The sequence below is a fragment of the Notamacropus eugenii genome, chromosome 3 (assembly GCF_028372415.1).
Source record: "Notamacropus eugenii isolate mMacEug1 chromosome 3, mMacEug1.pri_v2, whole genome shotgun sequence".
Classification (NCBI taxonomy): domain Eukaryota; kingdom Metazoa; phylum Chordata; class Mammalia; order Diprotodontia; family Macropodidae; genus Notamacropus; species Notamacropus eugenii.
In genome coordinates this window covers 75,764,687-75,784,927 of record NC_092874.1, presented here as the reverse complement: position 1 = coordinate 75,784,927, position 20,241 = coordinate 75,764,687, and the positions used below count along the sequence as shown (strand labels likewise).

Here is a 20,241-nt window from a genome sequence, read left to right as displayed (position 1 = left end):
GGGACAATGTCTGCTTTGTTGGATTTTTTTTTTTTAAAGAACGCTTTGAGAGAGAAATTAAAACACATTTTTTTTTTAACACAGAATCTGTCTCTTCCCTATCTTTCCAGGCTGATTACATGTTACATCCTCTCCTGCACTCAACATTCTAGTCAAACTGGTCTACTTGCTGTTTTCCAAATTTTATATTCAACCTCCCACCTCTGGGCCTTTGCTGCTTGGAATATTCTCTTTGCTTACCTGATCTTGGAACTTCTAGTTTTCTTCAAGGTTCAACTCAAGCACCACCTCCTATAAGAGACCTTTCTTGATTCCTTTAGTTGTTAAGGCTCTCCCCAATAAAAAATTTATTTTGTGTTTCTTTTGAATACACATATCTATCTACAGGTTGTTCTCTCCCTTCCCTACTCCCAGCAGACTGTAAGCTTTCTGAGGGAAGGAATTCTTTTATTGTTTGAAAGTTCCCAAGACAAAATCAAATTCAACTTAAACATTCAATGAACCCTGAGCCTGTGGCCCAGACCATTTTTTATTTCCCTGTTTTATCTAGGGAGGTATGGGGCTTATGATGTGAAGGCCAAGATAACGTTTGTTAAATGTGTTTTGTTTCCCATTACTTTATTTAGTATTTTCTATTATTTTACTTTATGTTTTCAGTTTCCCAGGGTGGCAGGGGTGGAAACTAACAAAGTGAGCCATGATGACTTCATTATCTAAATGCCATGTGGAGAAGAAATTGGCTAAGAGCTTCTCAAATGGGGAGAGCATAATATCACGGTTCTATCTTTGTACCTGTACCCCAGTATATGTGTCTTTCCACATTTTTCTCGCTGTCCCTCAACCTCCCCTAGTATCTCTAATATGAGTCTTTAATATCCTTTTATTTGTCTCATTCTAGATTTTTGAATTCTTCCCTTTCCTCTGTGTTGAAATACAAGAAGGCATAATGAAATCTATTTTAAAATCCACAACTATTATCTGAATTTAACAGTCACCTAACTATTTGTTGCTCAGCAGAATTATGACAAGAGAGAAGCCCCTTCTCTCTGAAGTGAAGGAAAGGCTCAGATTCTCACCCCACCCCCAAAAAAATGAGCTCATGTTGGTCTCATCCAACTTACTTTGTCATCCAAGGCTCTCCTCTGGCAGTCTTTTTAATTCAATTTTCCCCTTTAAAAACAAAAATAAACAAAAGTCAGGGAACATCCAAATCTATTGGCAGCCTTATCATTTGTACAACCTATATATGCATGGAAGTGACTGATATGGTTACCATGGGCTAATTTCAGAAAAAATTCCCAGAAAGAAAAGAAAGGAAAATAACAAAATAGAGAAAGAGAAAAGATTGTCAAATAAGACAACATGGACCAGATTATCCATAAAGTTACTTCAGCTCTAGTATTCTGAGATTTTGTGCTCCTAAGCAAAGAGGAGGGGAGGGAGTGAAACTGATAATTAGAAACAGAGTAACAAGTTAGTGAAGGCAAACCATGTACGCAGAACTGTAAAGGAGAACACAGTTTTATGGCAAGAGCAAAAGTATTAAATTCTTGACAAATGCATGAATGGAGAAGACATCCCTTAAATGCTACTATATACAAACACTGTGCTAAGTGATGGACATGCAGTTAGAAAGCCAAGGCAGCCCCCTACCTTCAAGGAACTTCCATTCTAATAGGGAAAGATGACCCAGAAAGAACCTTGTAGCTGCAAGTCAGATGGAAAAGTCCCATGATCCTTAGGGCACAGAAGCAAAGCAGATGGGAATGAACCCTTTTAAAGATTTCCATTGATAAACCATACCTGTTTTAATGGTTCAACTATTTGACAATATTGAGGGATTAGGAGACAAGAACTTTCTTTTCTGGGTCTTCAGTAGCTGTAGATGCTAGGGAGGCAGAGGCTGCAGTCCCTGCAGAATGTTAGCAGGTTACTACCTTCTAGGATCCCAGTAGGGCTTGAGGGTAAGAGATTTGGTTTTTTTTTTCCCATTTGTATTCAAGGCAATGGCTACCAGTGATGTTTCCCTCTCTACTTGTTCACACTAGTGACAATTTGTAACAGCTCTCTGTCATCAGCTTCCCCACCCCAGAGGTATTTATAGAAATGTATTTGGCCCCAATTTCTCCACAGAGAAGCATTTGGGATGGATTTCTCCATAAAGAAGCCAATGGCTCCTATTTTAAAATATGTTAATGGAGTAGACTGATGAGATCACAGTATCGGACAACTCCCTCCCCCCTCACACACAAATGGTAGGATGGACATATGTTAAAAGTACTAGGTTAATAACTCTGTAGTGGTACAGTGGACAGAGTGCTAAGCCTGCAGTCAGGAAGACTCAACTTCCTGAGTCAAATCTACCTCCAGACACTTATTAGCTGTGTGACTATGGGCAAGTTATTTGATCCTAGTTGCCTCTGTTTCCTCATCTGTAAAACAAGCTGGGAAGGAAATGACAAACTACACCAGTATCTTTGCCAGGGAAACCCCAGATGGGATCAGAAAGACAAGACTGAAACAAATGAACAACAAAGAAAGATTAAAGTTCATCTAAACACATAAAAGAGGTTAACATAAAACAAAACCTGGGATAATTAGCTTCAGAGTTGACACTTTTTAGATATCCTTTATTGGTATTACAATCATTTTGAAAATATCTAAATACTCAAAAAAGTAAAATAATCTACCTAGGGGTTCACCTCAAAACACAGCCATCCCTCACCTCAACTGAGTCCTCACTATTGCCCACAATCCTTCCATTCCAGTGACTATATTAAGCTTTTTCTTCTCTCTCTTTTGCCCCACCCTTATGCCAGGTCATTTGTCTGCTTCACTAAGATTTAAGTCATCTAGAACCATGGGATCATCTGCATACCAGAAAGGCAGCACAGCATAACTGATCCAGATAGAGTTGACTTTGGAGGCAGTAACACCTGTGTTTAACACCTACACCTTCCACATACTGGTGCTGTGACCCTGGGCAGGTCATTGGAGCCTTTGTAATACCAAACAACTTTCTAAGATTCTAACAGTCCTGGGAGAGGAAATGCCTCACCAAGAGCTCCCTATAACAATATCATAGACTTAGTTTAAAAAAAATCATGGCTGTATCCTAGCTAGATAAGGGACCTTCCTCAGATTCTTCTCATCCATTCTCAGAGCTCAGCAACCTGGGAAAGACTTTAACTTAAAAAGGCCATGGTTTTCCATTGCATCCAGAGCCATCATCAGTCATGTCTTGACACCGAACTCCCATGACTCTGGAGGAAAGAATGAGGCTGATGACTGCATAAGCTTGTCTCACTTAAATCCAATTCACTTGCAGGTCAAGATATCAACCTCCTGATGTCATTGGTCCTCTTTCAGAAGGAAGGATGAACAAGAGCAGAGCTCAGCACAATCACCTTCTGGTCAACAACAACAACAAGGCATTCCAGTTCTTCACAGACACTTCCTTAATCTTGTTCCTTAGCCTACTGCTCTAGGACCTTGATCCAAGAGCCACTCCTTCTCTTGTATATGATTTTGATCTCTTCCTCTCCACTGGATCCTTCTCAAAAACCTACAAGCATACTCAGATCTTCCAAGTCTACTTTAAAAAAAAACAACCAACAATTCTCTTCCCTTGATTTTTCTACACATTTCAGCTTGCATACCAACTTCTGGCTCTCTCCTTTCCTTCACTGCCAAATGTCTTCAAAAAAATTGTCTATACCTGATGCTTCTTTTCCTCACTACCCAATTTCTCCTAAATACTTTGCAATCTGGCTCCTACCTACACCATTAAAACAACTCTCTCAAAAGGTCAACAGTGGTCTCCCAGATCACCAGATAGAAAGGCATTCCTTTTTTCATCTTCCTTGATCTCTTGAAATATTTTCTTTTACCTTGTTGATCTGCACTCTCTCTGCCGGAATGGTCAGTCTCTGTCTCTGTCTCTCTGTCTCTCTCTCTCTCTGTCTCTCTCTCTCTCTCTGTCTCTGTCTCTCCATGTCTCTTTCTCATTCTTTCTCATTTCATTCACCTCCATGATTTCAGTTTCTGCCTTTCTATGCCAATGACACACAGTTCATATTTCATCAGCATCTCAAAGTCAGCATGTCCACATACACGTTTATTATATAGCCTTCTCATCCAACCTCCTGACATGGGTGAGTATTCCCCTCTGAATTACTGTGTCTTTCCCCAACATCTCCAACACCACCCCCACATCACACAGTACATTTTCTCCTTGAAGCCCTTTTGCATTTTTTTCAAGGAACATGTCATTCTTCCTGATAGTCTTGAAAGTAGAAATGTGGTTTTTAGCCTCTTAGAACAACAAATACTACTATGTACTTTGTACATACATACATTTTAACACTAGAAGAAAACAAGTGTATCACACTTTCTGCAGGTCTCAATAAAGTTCTTCATGTCCTCTATACCTGTTCAAGGCAAGCTCCAGAGTCCTTTGTGTTCCTTTTGGTAGCTCCTTGCCGACCCTTGAGGCTAACTCTGGCAAACTGCCCCATAAGTAAGACTTAAAATGCAAATAAGATCCATCAATCTTATTTTACCTTTTCACTAGCTTCTAGAATCTTGTCCTCTACTCCTACATACTGGACTCCCTGGTCCCACTTAGAAAGTGATGCTAAATTTATTTAGGAGACTTGTACATAAGTATATAAATACATAAAACCAAACTCAAAGATCTAACGAGATCTATGTTGCTTCACCTTGCTCCTGCTTTCTCAAACCTCCCCTCTATATCCCTGGATGCTATGCTCTCCCCTTGATCTCTCAGTTTCCTCATACGTAAAATAAAGATTGAAAGGCAGCATGGAATAGTTAAGGCCAGAGAGATGACCTCAAAGTCAAGACGAATTCAGGTCAAGTGTTTGGCCTCTTCTATCTCTATGACCATGGACAAGTAATTAACCTCTTGGTGCCCAGGCAACCTAAGACTCTAAATTGCAAAGGAGATATTGACTTGCTCTAGTATAGAGTAACTCATTAGTGGCTCCCTCTACCAATGAAATCATAGATCAGATATTAAGAATGGGGATTATAAAACTTTTTAAAAACTTCCATATAGCTTGATTGTTGCCTTTTGTTTTTACAACACTCATTTCCATTTCGACATACCTCTGCCACTGGGGCCTGCCTTGTAACAAAGATTCAGTTGCTATCCATTGGTTTTGGTTAAGCTTTTTTTCTAAGTCATCCCATACGCAACCCCGGTCACAAAGCCCATTGGTATGGCATTCATAAAGAAGTACCACATAAATGCCAGTTATCATAATTTCCTTTTCTTCTTTTTCAAATGGAATTGGTCCTAGAATAAACTGCTCCCTGATATTATTGTTGTATATTTAATGTTCTGCAGACTATCATGCAGATAGATAAAATGACTACTTTATGTAATGGGATGAAAGTACTAAGACGGAACATCATCTTCCAAAGGCTCATTGAAAACATCTTTGGACCAACTCCAAAAGCAGGACAAAAGGAATGATAGATCTACTACATTCTGTTCTCACAAGATTTTGATTTTGGGGGGCACCATACTTATATTTTGAGACCTAGTCATTCAGTGTCACTTGAAAATTAAGAGTATTTGGTAATATTCATTTTAAAATATAGTTCTTAAATTTTTATGGATCATTGCTACGTCTTAGTGATGGTAAGCAACAATTTTGTCTATGAGATTAATGCTGACATTCTAGTATAGTTTGTGTACTGAATTCTTAAGAATATGTGGAAGTCTATATTTGTAATATAGGGATTTGTCATCTGTAAGTTTACAAAAGCAAGGGACTTTCTGATGTATAATTCTGGCTACTTGTTTGGGTCTCCTAGCTATTCAGTAAACAGATAGGAGGCACAATGGGTTTGAAGTTAAGAAGATATAAGTTCAAATCTGATCTCAGACACTTACTAGCTCTATGACACCCAACAAGTTATTTAACCTGTATTTGCCTCAGTTTATTCAGTTATAAAATGTGGATAATAGTAGCACTTACCTTCCAGGTTTGTTGTGAGGATCAAATGAGATAATCTTTATAAAGCATTTTGCATAGTGCTGGCACGGAGTATGTGCTATATAAAGGTTTATTCCTTTTCCCCTTGTTCTCTTTCTCTCACTTCTATTTCCATACTTACTAATTTTTTATAATATATAGTCAGTCACATTTTGCACAGTCCCCATTTCCTTGCATAATCTGATTTGATCAAACTTCTTTAAGGATAAGATTTTCATGACTTCTTGTGGCAATGATCCAGCCCTTAATTAGTATCTTCAACCTCTCCTTTTCTGTAAACAAATTCAAGTAACTCAGTCATTTGTTAAATGCTTTGTCAACACATTGTTGGTTGGGTTGTCTTATTTAAGTACTGCTGTTGATAGAGATTCATATAGAGATTAATAAATCAGCGTAATAATATTTTTGCTTTCATTTCATTACATTCTCGCTCTTAAGAGTATCTATATGCCTGACACCAGTTAAAAATCACCTTGCTTTACTGAAAATATTTAAATAGAAAAAGGAAATCAGAGAGAAACTTTAAATGGAAGACAGCTGACCTTAATCCTGAAATGAAGACTGGGTTTATACAATGGAGACGTCACCAGTTAAGGAGGGCTTCCAAAGGGCTTCCAAAGTGGGCTGCCTTGGCATCTCTGACTAAGCTTTGCTTCATTACTAAAGTGCTTACTATACATATATGGGCTAAAGACATTAGTAACTCTTTCTTAACAGCAACAGTTGTAGGATTAAAATAGACTCTTTAACACCTTCTTGTATTTCAGGATTGACTCTTTGGAAACAAAACCTCTACTGTAGCTACAGTTACTAAAAACTGTTTTTCCCCAACAGACAAATGGAATTTTAATGTAAAAAATAGTGTGTGTGTGTGTGTGTGTGTCTGTGTTTGCACACTCAGACACACACACATATACACACACACACAGAACAACTTATTCAGTGAAAGTGCTGAGTAACCACATACCAAATACAGGGGATTGGATGGTATTTTTCTGCTATGATTCATAGCCTGAAGGATATTGTAACAAAAGTATGAAATAGAATGACTTTTCTTTTTTATCTGCTGGAACCTAAAACTTACGGACATGAACACCCTAAGATTCAGATGCTAGCAAACCCCCATGTCAGTTCTATTCAGCTTAGTTTTCTTCTTTCCATTAAAGTCACAAACTTCAATCATATTCTTTTTAGCTGTTCTAGTTTCAGGATTTCTTATCTGGTTATTGTTATTTTTTTTTAAAGTCAATGGTATCCATCTTTAATTTTTTTTTAAAGTTGTATTTTTAAAAATTGATAAAAAATTAAAATTGCGTTTTTTGGGGTTCTGTCATATGTCCTGACCACCTCAGATGGTGTTTCTCAATAAGGAGGAATTCAGAGAGGCAGTTTCTGAGAGAATTTTGATTATACATAAAGGGAATTGGAGAGACTAGAGCAGATGTGGAGTTTATGAAACTGGTTCTGATCCACTAATTTCTTGTTAAAAAAGAAAAAGTCTCTTTGATTAACTACAGAAGAATTAAAAAAAAAGTTTGGCAACTTCAGCTATGTCCTCACACCATTTATCTGGGGAGGGGAAATCTCAGTGATTCTTTTGATCAAAGTATCTGCAGAAAGGAGTATAGTCTCCAATCTTGGGAAATCCAAAAGGTTGGGAGAACAAGGGATAGAAATTGAAAGTTAGAGCTTAGGATGAATTTCTCATTCAATGTAGCACTGATGCCGTGAGGAACAAGAAACAACTTCTAGGACTCTAGCCCATTAGCATCTGCCACGTAGCATCTGAACATGAACTTGGTAGGACTAAGACTATGTAGGAACTGAGCTAAGTTTGAAGTCTACTCTTCTAGAGATAGAGATGGAGAATATGTATCTGAGGTGTTAAGGGAAATGTTAGTTTTTTATGATATATCTTTGAGGTAAGTATCCCTGTGTAAGAGTCACCTGATGATAAATGGTTAAAAAGAAATAGGGGTTAAATGGTCACTGACCCCTTAAAAAATGGGAGGAAACACAGCCAGTGGGAGTTTGAGCCAGTGGCAGAGAAAAGAGACATCCCAAACCTCTCAAGGTACCTGAGAACCTTGAGCAGGGGTTGGGGAGAAATGTTATAGGTATGAATCTCAGAGGGCAATATCAGTCAACCCTATTACATTCTAAACAAATGGAATCGCTACTTGAAAAGTTGTGCTCACAAAGCAAATCAAAATTTAAATAAGTTCAGCTATGACACTGTGGGTAAGACTCCTGTCAGGAGAGGTACCTGTAGGGAGAAAAATAATTCAATCCACTTCCAAGTGTTTGGGGAGTCTCCTATGTGCCTAGTTCTAAGTTTTCAGTTTAAAATGAAGAATTAGGGACCATTCTCTGTGCTCAGCAGGTATTCTGGGTGCCTTAGAGCTTAAATACATTGTAAATGTAGATGTTCCAGGAAGGAACCGAAATATAGAAATTGGAGACTAAGTTCAGCGACCAGACAAGTCTCCCCCACACACAAACATCCCATTGGAATGGCCAGTTGTGACATGTTCCCTGTGGTAGACCATTTGTTACTGCTGGGAAGCACATCCAGGTTAATTTTAATTTATTGTGAATTTCTCTCTAGATGCTTAGAACAGGGAGCTATTTAAGCCCTACATTGTACAAAGGGAGGTAAATATCTTTGGTCTTAACTCCAAGCTGCTCTGTGACTAACTCCACCATTATCTGGATGACCACTTAGATGACAGAGGGAAAATTCTTTGTGAATGAAAATTAACAGAATCTCAAAATTAGAAGGGGTATCTAGGGTCATCTCATCCAGTCAGTACTGGAAGAAGAATCCCTTTGGTGGCTTTTCACCAAATGGCCATCCAGTCTTTGCTTGGAGACCTTCAGTGACAGGGAACTCACTATCTCCACATATAGCATATTGAACTTGAGGGAAGCTTTTTCTTAGATCAGCCTCAATCTGCCTCATTTCAACTTTCACCCATTTTCCCTAGTTCTCCCAGGTAGAAGGCCCAGGTAGAAGACAGTTAATTGGTCACTAAGCACTTCTTAAAGTGCTTTGTGGGTAGCAAGCACTGTGCTAAGGCCTAGGCATGTAAAGAAAGGAAGAAATAGGGCCTTCAAGAAGCTTACAGTTGAGTAAGACAATAAATAGAAACATAAATACATACATATATGACATAGTATATGGAAAGTAACTACCGAAGGGAAGATAGTAGCAGCTGGAGTGTTTCAACTGAGACTTGAAAGAAGCCAGGGGATTCTAAGAAGTAGAAGGAGAGACAGCATTCCAAATAGAGAAGACTTATGGAGAAACCAAGGTACAGAGAGGTGAAAAACAACTTGGCCAGGGCCACATTGCAAGGCTGAGGCAGGATTTGAATTTAGGTTTTCCTGACTCCCAAGGCCACTCTCTATCCCGTATACCCCTGTGATATCCCAACAACAGTGGAGATTGAGTGAGGTAAGGCAATAGCATATAACGGCTCAACCCATGTGGGCCATCAGACACACAACTTTTGTAATAGAAAAAAAATCAAGCTAAGAAAGCGTTTGAAGAGGATTTGGCCTTCATAGTAAAACAATTCTTCCATCAGTTGTTGCTAAACCTTATTTTGATGCTGCTACACAGAAAAAAATGCTCTTAATAAAGGAGATGCATGTAACTTGTAAATGTCCTTTTACAATAGAAAAAAAAAGATACCGGTTCATTTGGGTGCCTGTCACGAGTTAGTCCCACTCATTTCAGATTCTGACTCAGTAGGTCCTAAAAGAAAGTGTCTGGATTGGAGCCATAACACTTGATGCATCCACAAAACTTCTGAACCAATTGACAACTTGGGGTGGAAAATGTCTTGCTTTAGATACCAGCTAGCAAGCCTTTTCAAAGCCCCATTTATTGCAACTTGAAGGTAGGAATTTGAGGAAGGCACTAGGAATTAATAAGCTGAGAGTTCTTATGAGGCAGTGGACTGGAAAATATTTTAATTGGTATTCAGCTTTGGGCTCATTAATAGTCAGGTGACTAGTGCAGGGGCGGAGGGGGGGGGGGGGGGAGGGATGCTTTATACTTACCCTTCTTCTCAAGCAGTGAATTCCAGCTCACAAAATGACTTTCACGAAACATTTTCTGGATGCTTGATTGCCCTTAACAAGTGCCTAGAAAATCCACTGCAAGCCAAGGAAGCAAGATAAAATTCTGAAATCCCAGGAATCATATGGAGAGGAGAGATTGTTCTTTTTCCTAGTAGACCTTTTTTTTAAAGGGTGGTTCATTCAGACTTAATTGGAACCAAGTAAAATGTTTACCATGGATTTAATTCCATAGGGCATCATCAGAGGCCAGAATAAACCAGACTTTATATCTAGTTTTAGTTAATCATTTCAGACAGATTGTCTTTTCAGTCTTGTCCAACTCTTTGTGACCTCTTTTGGGGTTTTCTTGGCAGAGATAACTGGAGCGGTTTGCCATTTCTTTCTCCAGCTCATTTTACAGATGAGGAAACTGAGCCAAACAGGGTGAAGTGACTTGCCCAGGGTCACACATCTGAGGCTGGATTTGAACTCAGGTCTTCCTGACTCCAGGCTCAGCATTCTATCCACTGCACCACCTAGCCGTTTTTCAGATGGATTATGTTCTTATTTATTTATTTCTTGGTGACTTTTGGGTAATACTCCAACTAACCTGATGTTCTCAAGTCAACAAGCATTTAAGTGCCTACTATGTGCTAAGCACTGAAACACAGAAAATATAAAACAGTCTCTGCTTTCAAAGAACTCACAGTTTAATGGAGGAGACAACATGTAAACAACTCTCCAAATAAGATACACACAGGATAATTTGGAGATCATCACAGAGGGAAGGCACTAAGGTTAAAAAGGGCCAGGAAAAGGCATCTTGCAGAAGGGAGAACTCTAGATAAGATATGAAGGAAGTCATGGAAGTTCCCATGAGGAAATCAGGAGGGAAAGAATTCCTGATAATATCATGCAAGAAAGTGGCCAGGCAGCAACTATAATATGACTCCAGATCTAGAGATACAACTGCTAATACTACTGAGTCCTTGGGTATCAAGATGCTAAGATGCAACCTTCCTTCTCTCTCACTATTCAGTCAATGGAGAAGGGAAGGGAGATAATATTCGTTAATGGTGGTGAGTCGTTTCAGTCACATCTGACTCTTCTCCCCATTTGGAGTTTTATTGGCAAACATACTGGAGCGGTTTGCCTTTTCTGGAGACTGAAGTAATCAGGGTTAAGTGACTTGCCCAGGGTCACATAGCTAGTAAGTGTCTGAGGTTGGATTTCCACTCAGGTTTTCCTAACTCCAGGCCAGTGCTCTATTCACCATGCCACGATCACTGAGCAAAACACACAACAACTAATCAAGACAGCCCATTAAGGCAGCCTTGGCAATAAAATGAGGAAGAGGAGACTCAGAGTAACAAATTGTGAATGAGAGGCTGCCTCTCCAGCTGTTCAGTTGTGCCTTGTTTCTTAGCCTAATATTTTTAAGAATCTCTCTGCCTTCAGCTTCAATGGTTCACCTCATTGTTCCAGAGTAACTACGGAAATAACAAGTATGCCTGAGAGAGATGCTAGAAAGAGAAGTTTCAAAACCATCTTCTCAATTCAGTTCCCTCCCTTTTCTGCAGAAGTAGGGGGCTACTCGTATGCAGCTTTGCATGTACTGTCAGACTTGGTTGATGTCTTATTCCGTTTGGCAGATTTGATTTTTTTTCCCTCTATTTTTTTATTCTTTGATATAAGGAGTTGGTTTTCTCAGTAAAGGAGAGGTAAGTATATAATTAGGAATAATTAGGAATTACCAAGTATTAGGAATAAACCAAAATATATCAATAAACATTTCAAAATGTTTTCTCTTGGGAGAACATACTTTTAGCCTATCTGTTTGAACAAGTGATGAGGCACCTCCCTCTCAGCCCTTCTAAATGAGGGCTGCGCAAGTTAGACCAATCCCAGAGGTCTTTCAACTCATGTACCCTGCTTTTTTTTTTCAAAGGGGGCCTCTGGCCAATTAATCTGCTTTTGCACCTTTATGCAGATTAAATGCTTTGCTTGGAGACCACTCTTCAATCTGCTCCTCTCTCCATCATCCAATGACTTCCAGTATGAATGTCGGCATTAAGTAGCTTGTGCTGGTGAATGCTGATTGTGCACAGAAACAAAGCCCATTTTGTCCATGCTCATGGCATGGGCTTGGGATGCAAAGATGCTGGTAATGGAGGCATTCAGCCACCATAGTGCTGGCTTCAAAAATTCCAGAGCTGCTTTCTATTGGGGGAAAATGAACAAATGATTCATAAATGGCTGCTGGAGAACCCACTTAGCTATGTTCTGGGCCCATTTGCTTTCCATTCTCTTCTTTCAAAGTGGCTGCTCCCATACATTTGGTCAGTTGGTCCCTGACCCTTTTGATGCTGGGAATAATGAAATCAGATAAAAAGAGAGAAAGCCATTTCTTAATCAATGTCTCTGTTAGTATTGAAAGAGATGCATGTGGATCTTTTTGTCCACCATTCTGGAAAGACTGGTGAGGAGCCCACGAAGACTAGAGAAGGCACTCACTGCTAGCCCTGTCATTGTCATTCTGTTACATCCTTGTACATGACACAATTCACACACATTACTAAACGATGAACTTTATATCTCTGAGTTTCAGTAATATAATAGATCATTATATGTCATCTTTAAAGATGCCCCACAGGGATTGATGTGATTTCTTTGTTGTAATTCCCATCCTGAATATGACATCATCTGGAGATGACTAGTTGATGAATGGTGCCAACTATAAGATGCAGAGAAAATGGTGAACTGTATTAGTAGAGGGAGATTCATCAACTTGGGAGTTCCTTCTACCAACAAAATCACATGTTCAGTGTGTTCCCCTAAGCCCTTGTTAACCTTAAAACAGAGGCTTGACATAGTGATGTGGCTCTTGCTACCAGGTGGAAGTTGGTTTAAAGATAGACAAAGTGCCTGCAGGATCTAATTAGTTACCTGGTTGTTCTCTGGGCCAAAAGAATGTGGTTCCTGGGGCTAAGATTCTGGAAACTGACACACCTCCTTTGTCCTGATGAAGAGAGCAATTTTCTCCTTCTCTGATGACTAGATGTATAAGGCTTATAGACATCATTGAATGATGAACTTTGTATCCCTGACCTTCATGAATGTATTATATCATCATGTGTAGACTTGGAAAAAATTAGTCCACAGGTGCTGATGTGTTTGGTCCATGTCCCATCCCCTAAGCATCAAGGTCTCAGGGTTGGGGAGAGATCACATGTGGCCCTCTAGGTCCTCAAGTGCAGCCCTTTGACTGGAGAAAAACTTCTCAAAGGACCACACTTGAGGACCAAGAGAGCCTCATGTGACCTTGAGGTTGAAGGTTCCCCAGCCAAGCCCTAGATTTTGCTCTCTACACACCCATCTCATGAATTCCTATTGGTTTAATTACAATCTCTTTGCAGGAGATGTCCATATCTATGTACCTAGACTAATCTCTCTCTTGAACTCCAATCCCATAGCTAAGGCATGGTAAAGAAGTCCAAAGAGGGAGAAGCAGAGCTGGGAGAAGAATGGTCAAAGAGTTAAAAAGCTGGACATGCCCTCTGTGGCTATCTAGTCCAACCTGTACACAAAGGAAATCTCCACTACTCCATACCTGACCTTCCAGTCCCTAAATGAAAGCACCCTGGAGGTCCAGGGAGAAGCCTGACCAAGAACCACATAGGATACAGCGGTAAAGAAGATGCAATTTACATCTGCATCAAGAGTCCCTGTGCCAGTGAAACCATGGAGCAGTGAGGTACAAAAGGGTCTTTGTCAGAATTAGCCTGAGAGTTTCAAGGGGGCAGAAGCATGCCCTTCTCTTTTGTAGCATCTAGGACACCCTCTCTGACCCATGGCCCCCCCTGAGAAGCCAGCCTTTGCTCCAAGTACTCAGTGGGGCCACATGCATTCAAAACCACAGTTCACAAACCTGTACCAACGTGTGGTTACTTTTACTAGGGAAGGGAATAAACATTTATATAGCACCAACCACAGGTAAGGCGAGGTGCTAAGTGCTTTTACAAATATTAAATCTCATCCGATTCTTACAACCACCACGTGAGGGAGATGCTAGTATTATTCCCATTTTATAGTTGAGGAAACTGAGGCAAACAGAAGTTTAATAGCTTGCCCAGGATCATGCAGCTAGTAAGTGTTTGAGACCAAATTTGAACTCAGGTCTTCCTGACGCACCACCTAGCTAGAAGACAGAAGGCCTAATCAGTTGAAATCAAAGATTTATTGAAAAAGCTTAAGAAAAAATTATTAGAATATTCTCCCATTTCCCCTCCCAGATCACCTTCCACCTATTCTGTAGATATCTTGAAGGTGCGTGGTTATTTAGCTGTTGCTTCCTCCATTCGAATATAAGCTCTTGGAGGGCAAGAATTTCCTTTGCCTTTCCGTTGTATCTGTAGCACTTCGTGTACTGCCTGGTACCTAGTAAGCTATACTTTCTCACAAGTACATATCCCATCAAACTAGACAATGACAGGGATCATACATGATGGGAATGCATACAGTGCCTAGGTATGACTAGGTTACACACATGCGAAGAGATATTCATATATATGTGGGCAGGGGGTCCAATTTATACCTTTGATGCTGCACGGCTGCTGATGTATTCTTCTAATGTCATTATGAGTTTCTCACTGGGCCTACTCCCGACTGGGCACTGCTCTTAGCTGGGCTTGCTGTCTAGAAGACATCACTGTTGCTTCTTGTTGGATAGGGCATGTAGTCTCTTCTAGGGAAGCAGAGGTGCGTAGTATACGTATGCAATTTCTGCTTTGTGTTGTTCTACTGGTCTCATGCTTTACTTTTGGGCATGTCCTACCAGCAGCACTTTATTTGGTAGCAGAAGGTGCTCCAATTCCCCCTTTCCAATGAATCGGCCTTTGCACTTTGACTAGGCATCGGTTATAACCCTCAGCTGAGGTAGTATCCCTTACTCTTAACAGGACATCAGTTCAGCTATTTTTCTTTTCACTCAGAATTTAAGCTTTAGCTCTTCCAGAAACCATAGGGGCCTCACGTATACAGTCATCAGATTAGAGACAAATACTAGCCCTCCTTACACTACTGCTTCCTTCCTCCTGATCATGAACCCTGTCTAGTCCTACCTGCTATAGCATGGGCTTCCTGGGGCTTTCCCAGACACACACTACTTGCCATATGGTTGAACCATCGAGGAAGAAACTTCAACAATCTAATCACCTGCTTCTCCCAATGAACCTCTCTTTAATCACTGGAATTTTTCCTAGATTCATACCTTCAATGGTTTGTGTATTCCCACCCCCTCATATTTTTCCCATCCCAGTGATTCTGAAGCCCTTGTATTCCATGTACAAATCCTCCCTTACTTCCATCCCCCCTCAGCTCTCCCTCCTAAGCCACTTCAGATGTGGCTGCCTCTTCCACTTTGCTCTCTGTAGTGCCTGCTGCATAGTTAAACTTGCTTTCACCTTCAATTTTTCTATCTTAGTCCTTCTACCTTCTGATGCTCACTGAGATTTGGCTTCTTCTTGGTCACTCTTTCAAGTATTAGCTGCACTTTTACTCATACCCCTTCTTATGCAGTGGTTGTGGTGGGGGCATCAAAATGCTCCCTGTTCCTCATTACCACTTTCAGATTCTCCCTCTACCGCCACTACTTTATGACCATCCCTCCTTTGAGGTTCACACTATCCAAATTTATCACGTAATACATATGGCTGGTTGCCATCATCCACCAATCCCTAGAACATGCTCTTTCCTTCCTTAGTGAGTTTAGTATCTAATTCATAGTTACTCTCATCATTCCAGCTCCTGTTTTCATACTAGGAGACTTCAACATATATATCATTGGTTCCTTAGCTACCCTAACTTCCTATTTTCCCAATCTACCCATGACTCTTCCCCTTCAGGGGGCTTCCTATTATCTGTGACATTTTTTAATGAACTAAATAATCAACAACAAATATAAACATTTCTATATTCATAAAAAGAGTATTAGAAATGAAACCATAAGTCTGTGACATACAGCTTATTTTTATAGTGTGGTAGCACTAACACTTTGAACTTCCTTCTATCCTCTATGTAGTTTTTCAACATTTCATTGATATTCCTTTCTCTTCTTTTTGCATGACTATTCCTACCCTCCATCCTTCTCCCATACCAAGTAAAAAGACTACCTTTATGACCAACAAGCAAAAAAAAAGGTGTATTGTTCATGACTGTAGATACGTCCCATTTTATATCTACCATTTAACATCTTCCCACTTCAAGTGGGAAGCACATGTCATCTTCAATCTTCTGGAGTCCTGATTGGTCACTGAATTGAACTGATCAGAGTCCTCAAGTCTTTCAAAATTCTTTCCTTTACAATGCTGTAGGTTCCTATAAAATAGTTCTCTGTTCACTTCATTCTACATAATGTATATAAGGTCTTCCTGAAATTCTCTTTTGTAATTTCTTAGAGTAAAATAAAATTCTTTTATATCCATACTCCATAATATGTTCAGGCATTCCTTAATTGATGGGCATTCAGTATAGTTCTAGGTCTTTGCTATGACAATCGTGCTGCTATAAATATTTTTCAACTAATAGGTTCTGTCCCTCTCTCTAATGCCTTTGGGATATATGATTTGAGTTAGTACTGTTAGGTGAAAAGGTGTGCACAGCTTGGTGACTCTGAGAATATAATTCCGAGTAACTTTCCAGAATGGTGGCACCAAATCACAGCTCCATGAACAGTTTATTAATGTTTGGTCTATCACTCCTGGGGGGGGGAGGGAGCTGGGAAAAAGCTGTTGTTCGTCAAGTTTCCAGCAGCCTGTTCCCACATGAATTCATTTTGGTCATTGACACATGTAAAAGTTCTGAGTTACTGGATTTTACCTTTGTGTGTCCAAACGTGAACAGGAACCCAAAAACCACAAAAATAACAACAATTTTTATGTAGCACTTACTAGGATGTGCCAGGCACCATGATAAATACTTTACAGTTCAAAGTCTGGTGGTGACTTGGAGAGCAAGTTTAATATTTTTCGGCTGTAGCAAGCTCAGAAGAGAATAACGGAAGACTGGTCATCCAAATATTACAGAAACAGAAGGGAAAAGAGGAAAGCAGAGGAGAGATAATACTGGAATTATCCTAACGCTGTCCTCTCAGGAACTCAAAAAGAAATTGCTTTCTTCCCTCTGGAGCAAACCTGACTTCAGACTATATGCCCAGCTAACCATGGTCCTTGACTTTTGCAAGGACTCAATGGCTTCCTAGAGACACAGATTTGAAAAGAACATGGGGTTAGTAGATAGAAGACTTCTCTGTTCTAATGACTTTCATTTCCATTTGTGTGAGGTTTAAGTGTAAGTTAATGTTTCTGCCAGGAGACCAAGAAAATTCATGTTCATGAGTTCAAATCCAGTCTGAGATATTTACTAGTTGTGTGATCCTGGACAAGTCACTTAACCCTGTTTGTCTCAGTTTCCTCATCTGTAAAATGAACTGGTAAAGGAAAGGTATCTTTGCCAAGAAAACCCCAAATAGGGTCATGAAGAGTTAGACACAACTGAAAAACAACTGAACAACACCCACAATGATGTTTCTGCATCTCTGTTTTTTATCTGTAAGGTGGTGATTAGCAATGCCTGCCTAAATCATAAGGGTGTCATGAGGATGTCTATTTATATATACTATGAATATCAACGTATATGCATATAAATGCATAGCTTCAATAGGGGTATTCTGGATCCAGTTTGAACCAACTCCTGAGAGAGTCAATTGTTAAAGTTTCAGTGAGGGTGCTTGTACCATAAAAGCTACAACTCAGAGCCTGATTTAGAGTTTTATTATCTTGCTATGACCAGGATTCAGGACTACAAGCCAAATCTCGTCTGTGGTCTGTTTTTCTATGGTGGCAATGTTTTTTACATTTTTAAGTACAATAAAACTTTATTTAAAGATAGGAAAAATGTTTAGCAACAAGCTCTCAAAAAAATGTACTCATGACACACTTTTAAGTTTAAGCTGCATTAATATTTTCTAGACTCTAGACAAGAGATAAAGAAGATACTAATAATATTAAAAATATTCATCATCATAATAAAATAAGCTTAAAAGTATGTCATGAGTACTTCTTTTATTTTTTTGGATAGCGGGTTGTTAAACATTTACCAGCACACCCCTGGTTACAGAATTCATCACAGATGGGGGGAAGGGCAGGTGAGATGCCTTGATTCAGAACTCTCTATCCCAATGAAAATCACAACCCAGCCATATCAGTAATTTACCCAGCATCTCATGCCTAGCATCAGAGACAAGATCTGAACCAGAGCTTCTGATTCCAGACCCAGAACTCTGTCCAATACACCATGTTTCCTGGATTTTACTGCAAAATTTCTTCCTTGTTAGATCCATAAGGATGAGAAAGGCTCACAAATTTAAAGCAAAGGAAATTAAAGATAATTGAGAAAAAATTCAGAAGTATAAAGGTAGGTAGAGAAACTGAGAGAAAAAAAGGTCAGAGGGATTAGTTCTAATCTGTGGCTCAGTTACTAATTTGTGTGCCCTGCATGAATGACCTTTTCATCTTCTTTCATCATCACCTCAGTCCCTACCATGCTGATTTTTTTTTTCAGGGAACAGACATTTAAACGACAGTTGCCAAATGTATGACTTTGGACCAACCACGTAAATGACAGCCAGACTAGATGATCTCTCAAGTCCTTTCCAGCTCTGAAATCATGGAATGCTAGTTTCTGAGGTCCTTGTAGCTCATGGGTGATCTCACGACGTATACGGATAGTCTGCCCCAACGCGTTCCTTTTATCTGAAAGAATATTGGCAAGGGAAGGAAAGTCTTTTCCGATGCACGGTGCTGACTACAATTACATCTTTTGCCAGCAGATGGCGCCTCCATTATTCACCAAATAAAAAAGAACTGTGAGAATTCAAGAAATGAACTTCAAAAGTACAGGATGAAAAAGATATACCCAGAGAACTATTCATATCAGAAGTACTGGAAGGTTTTAGTAACCTGGGAACTCAAAATCAGTTAACAAGTGTGCTAGGAGAATCAAAAATCCTAACATGACATGTGGCTACATTGAAAGTATCCCAGAGAGGGTCAAGTCCTTCTGGGTTCGGACTCAGAATGTCAGAGATAGAAGGGACCTCCAAGGCCATTGAGACTGACCTTTGAAGAGCAGGAGTCCCTTCTGCTATGAAGCAAATGGGAAGATAGAGCAGTCACTTGGGGAATCCACTCTCTCCTAAGGAAACCCATCTTGTTTCAGAGCAACTGGTTTTTGGAAGTTTTCCCTCACATTGAACCCAAACCTGCCTCTCTGCAATGGCCACCCAGTGTTTCTAGTTCTGCTTTCCAGGGTCAAGCAGAATGCGTCTAATTCCTTTTCTATATGACAGATTCTTCAGATATCTCAAGACAGCTATCCGATAAATACACTCTACAATTTTTGTCCAGGAGAGGACTATCCAGTTCCTTCAACTCTTATAGAGTACAGTACTAAGGCCCTTTAGCATCAAGAACTGTCCTCTGGAAATTTTCCAGTTTATCAGTATCTTTTCTAAAATGACTCTCTTTCCTCACCCTCTTTTTCTTCCTCTTCCTTCCCCCCCCCCTCTTTTTTCTCTCTCTTCTCTCTCTCTCCCCCACCTTCCCCTCTTTTGTTTTCTACTCCTCCTTCTTTCCCCTCCCTCCCCCTCCTGCTCTGTGTATTATATATATATATGCACATCTTCATGCATGTACATATAGACATATATACATACATATAATATGTATAATATATTCTGATTAAGGAAGAGTGCAGTGAGGCTTCTCACCTTTTTAGTCTTGAATATCCTGCTTCTCTTAATAAAACCTATGTATTAATTCTTTTGGCTGTCATATCACACAGATAAAGAGGCATAGAGGACAGCTGTCTTGGAATCAAGAACGCCTGAGTTCAAGTTCTGCAGCTGGGCAAGTCATTTAACCTCTGTGTTCCAAACAACTTTCTTAAGACTCAAGGTTACAGTGGTTTTTATAATCTACCTTGATGGAGTTTCATTCTGGGAGTTCCCCTTAACAAATCTAGATTAAAACAAGACTAAAAACACAGCTGACTCATCTCCAGCTTGCCAGTCATTAAAATTCCAAGATCT

At 39.7% G+C, this 20,241-nt stretch overlaps 1 protein-coding gene across 1 annotated transcript in view; it reads right to left on the bottom strand.

The window, feature by feature from the left end:
- The window catches only part of GJD4 (gap junction protein delta 4), a 39,019-nt gene extending 19,346 nt beyond the window's left edge, over positions 1-19,673 (bottom strand). The window contains exon 1 of the mRNA XM_072652042.1: positions 1,122-19,673. The gene's annotated coding sequence lies outside the window, so the exon portion shown is untranslated. The remainder of the gene's footprint in view (positions 1-1,121) is intronic.
- Positions 19,674-20,241: the final 568 nt, after the last annotated feature.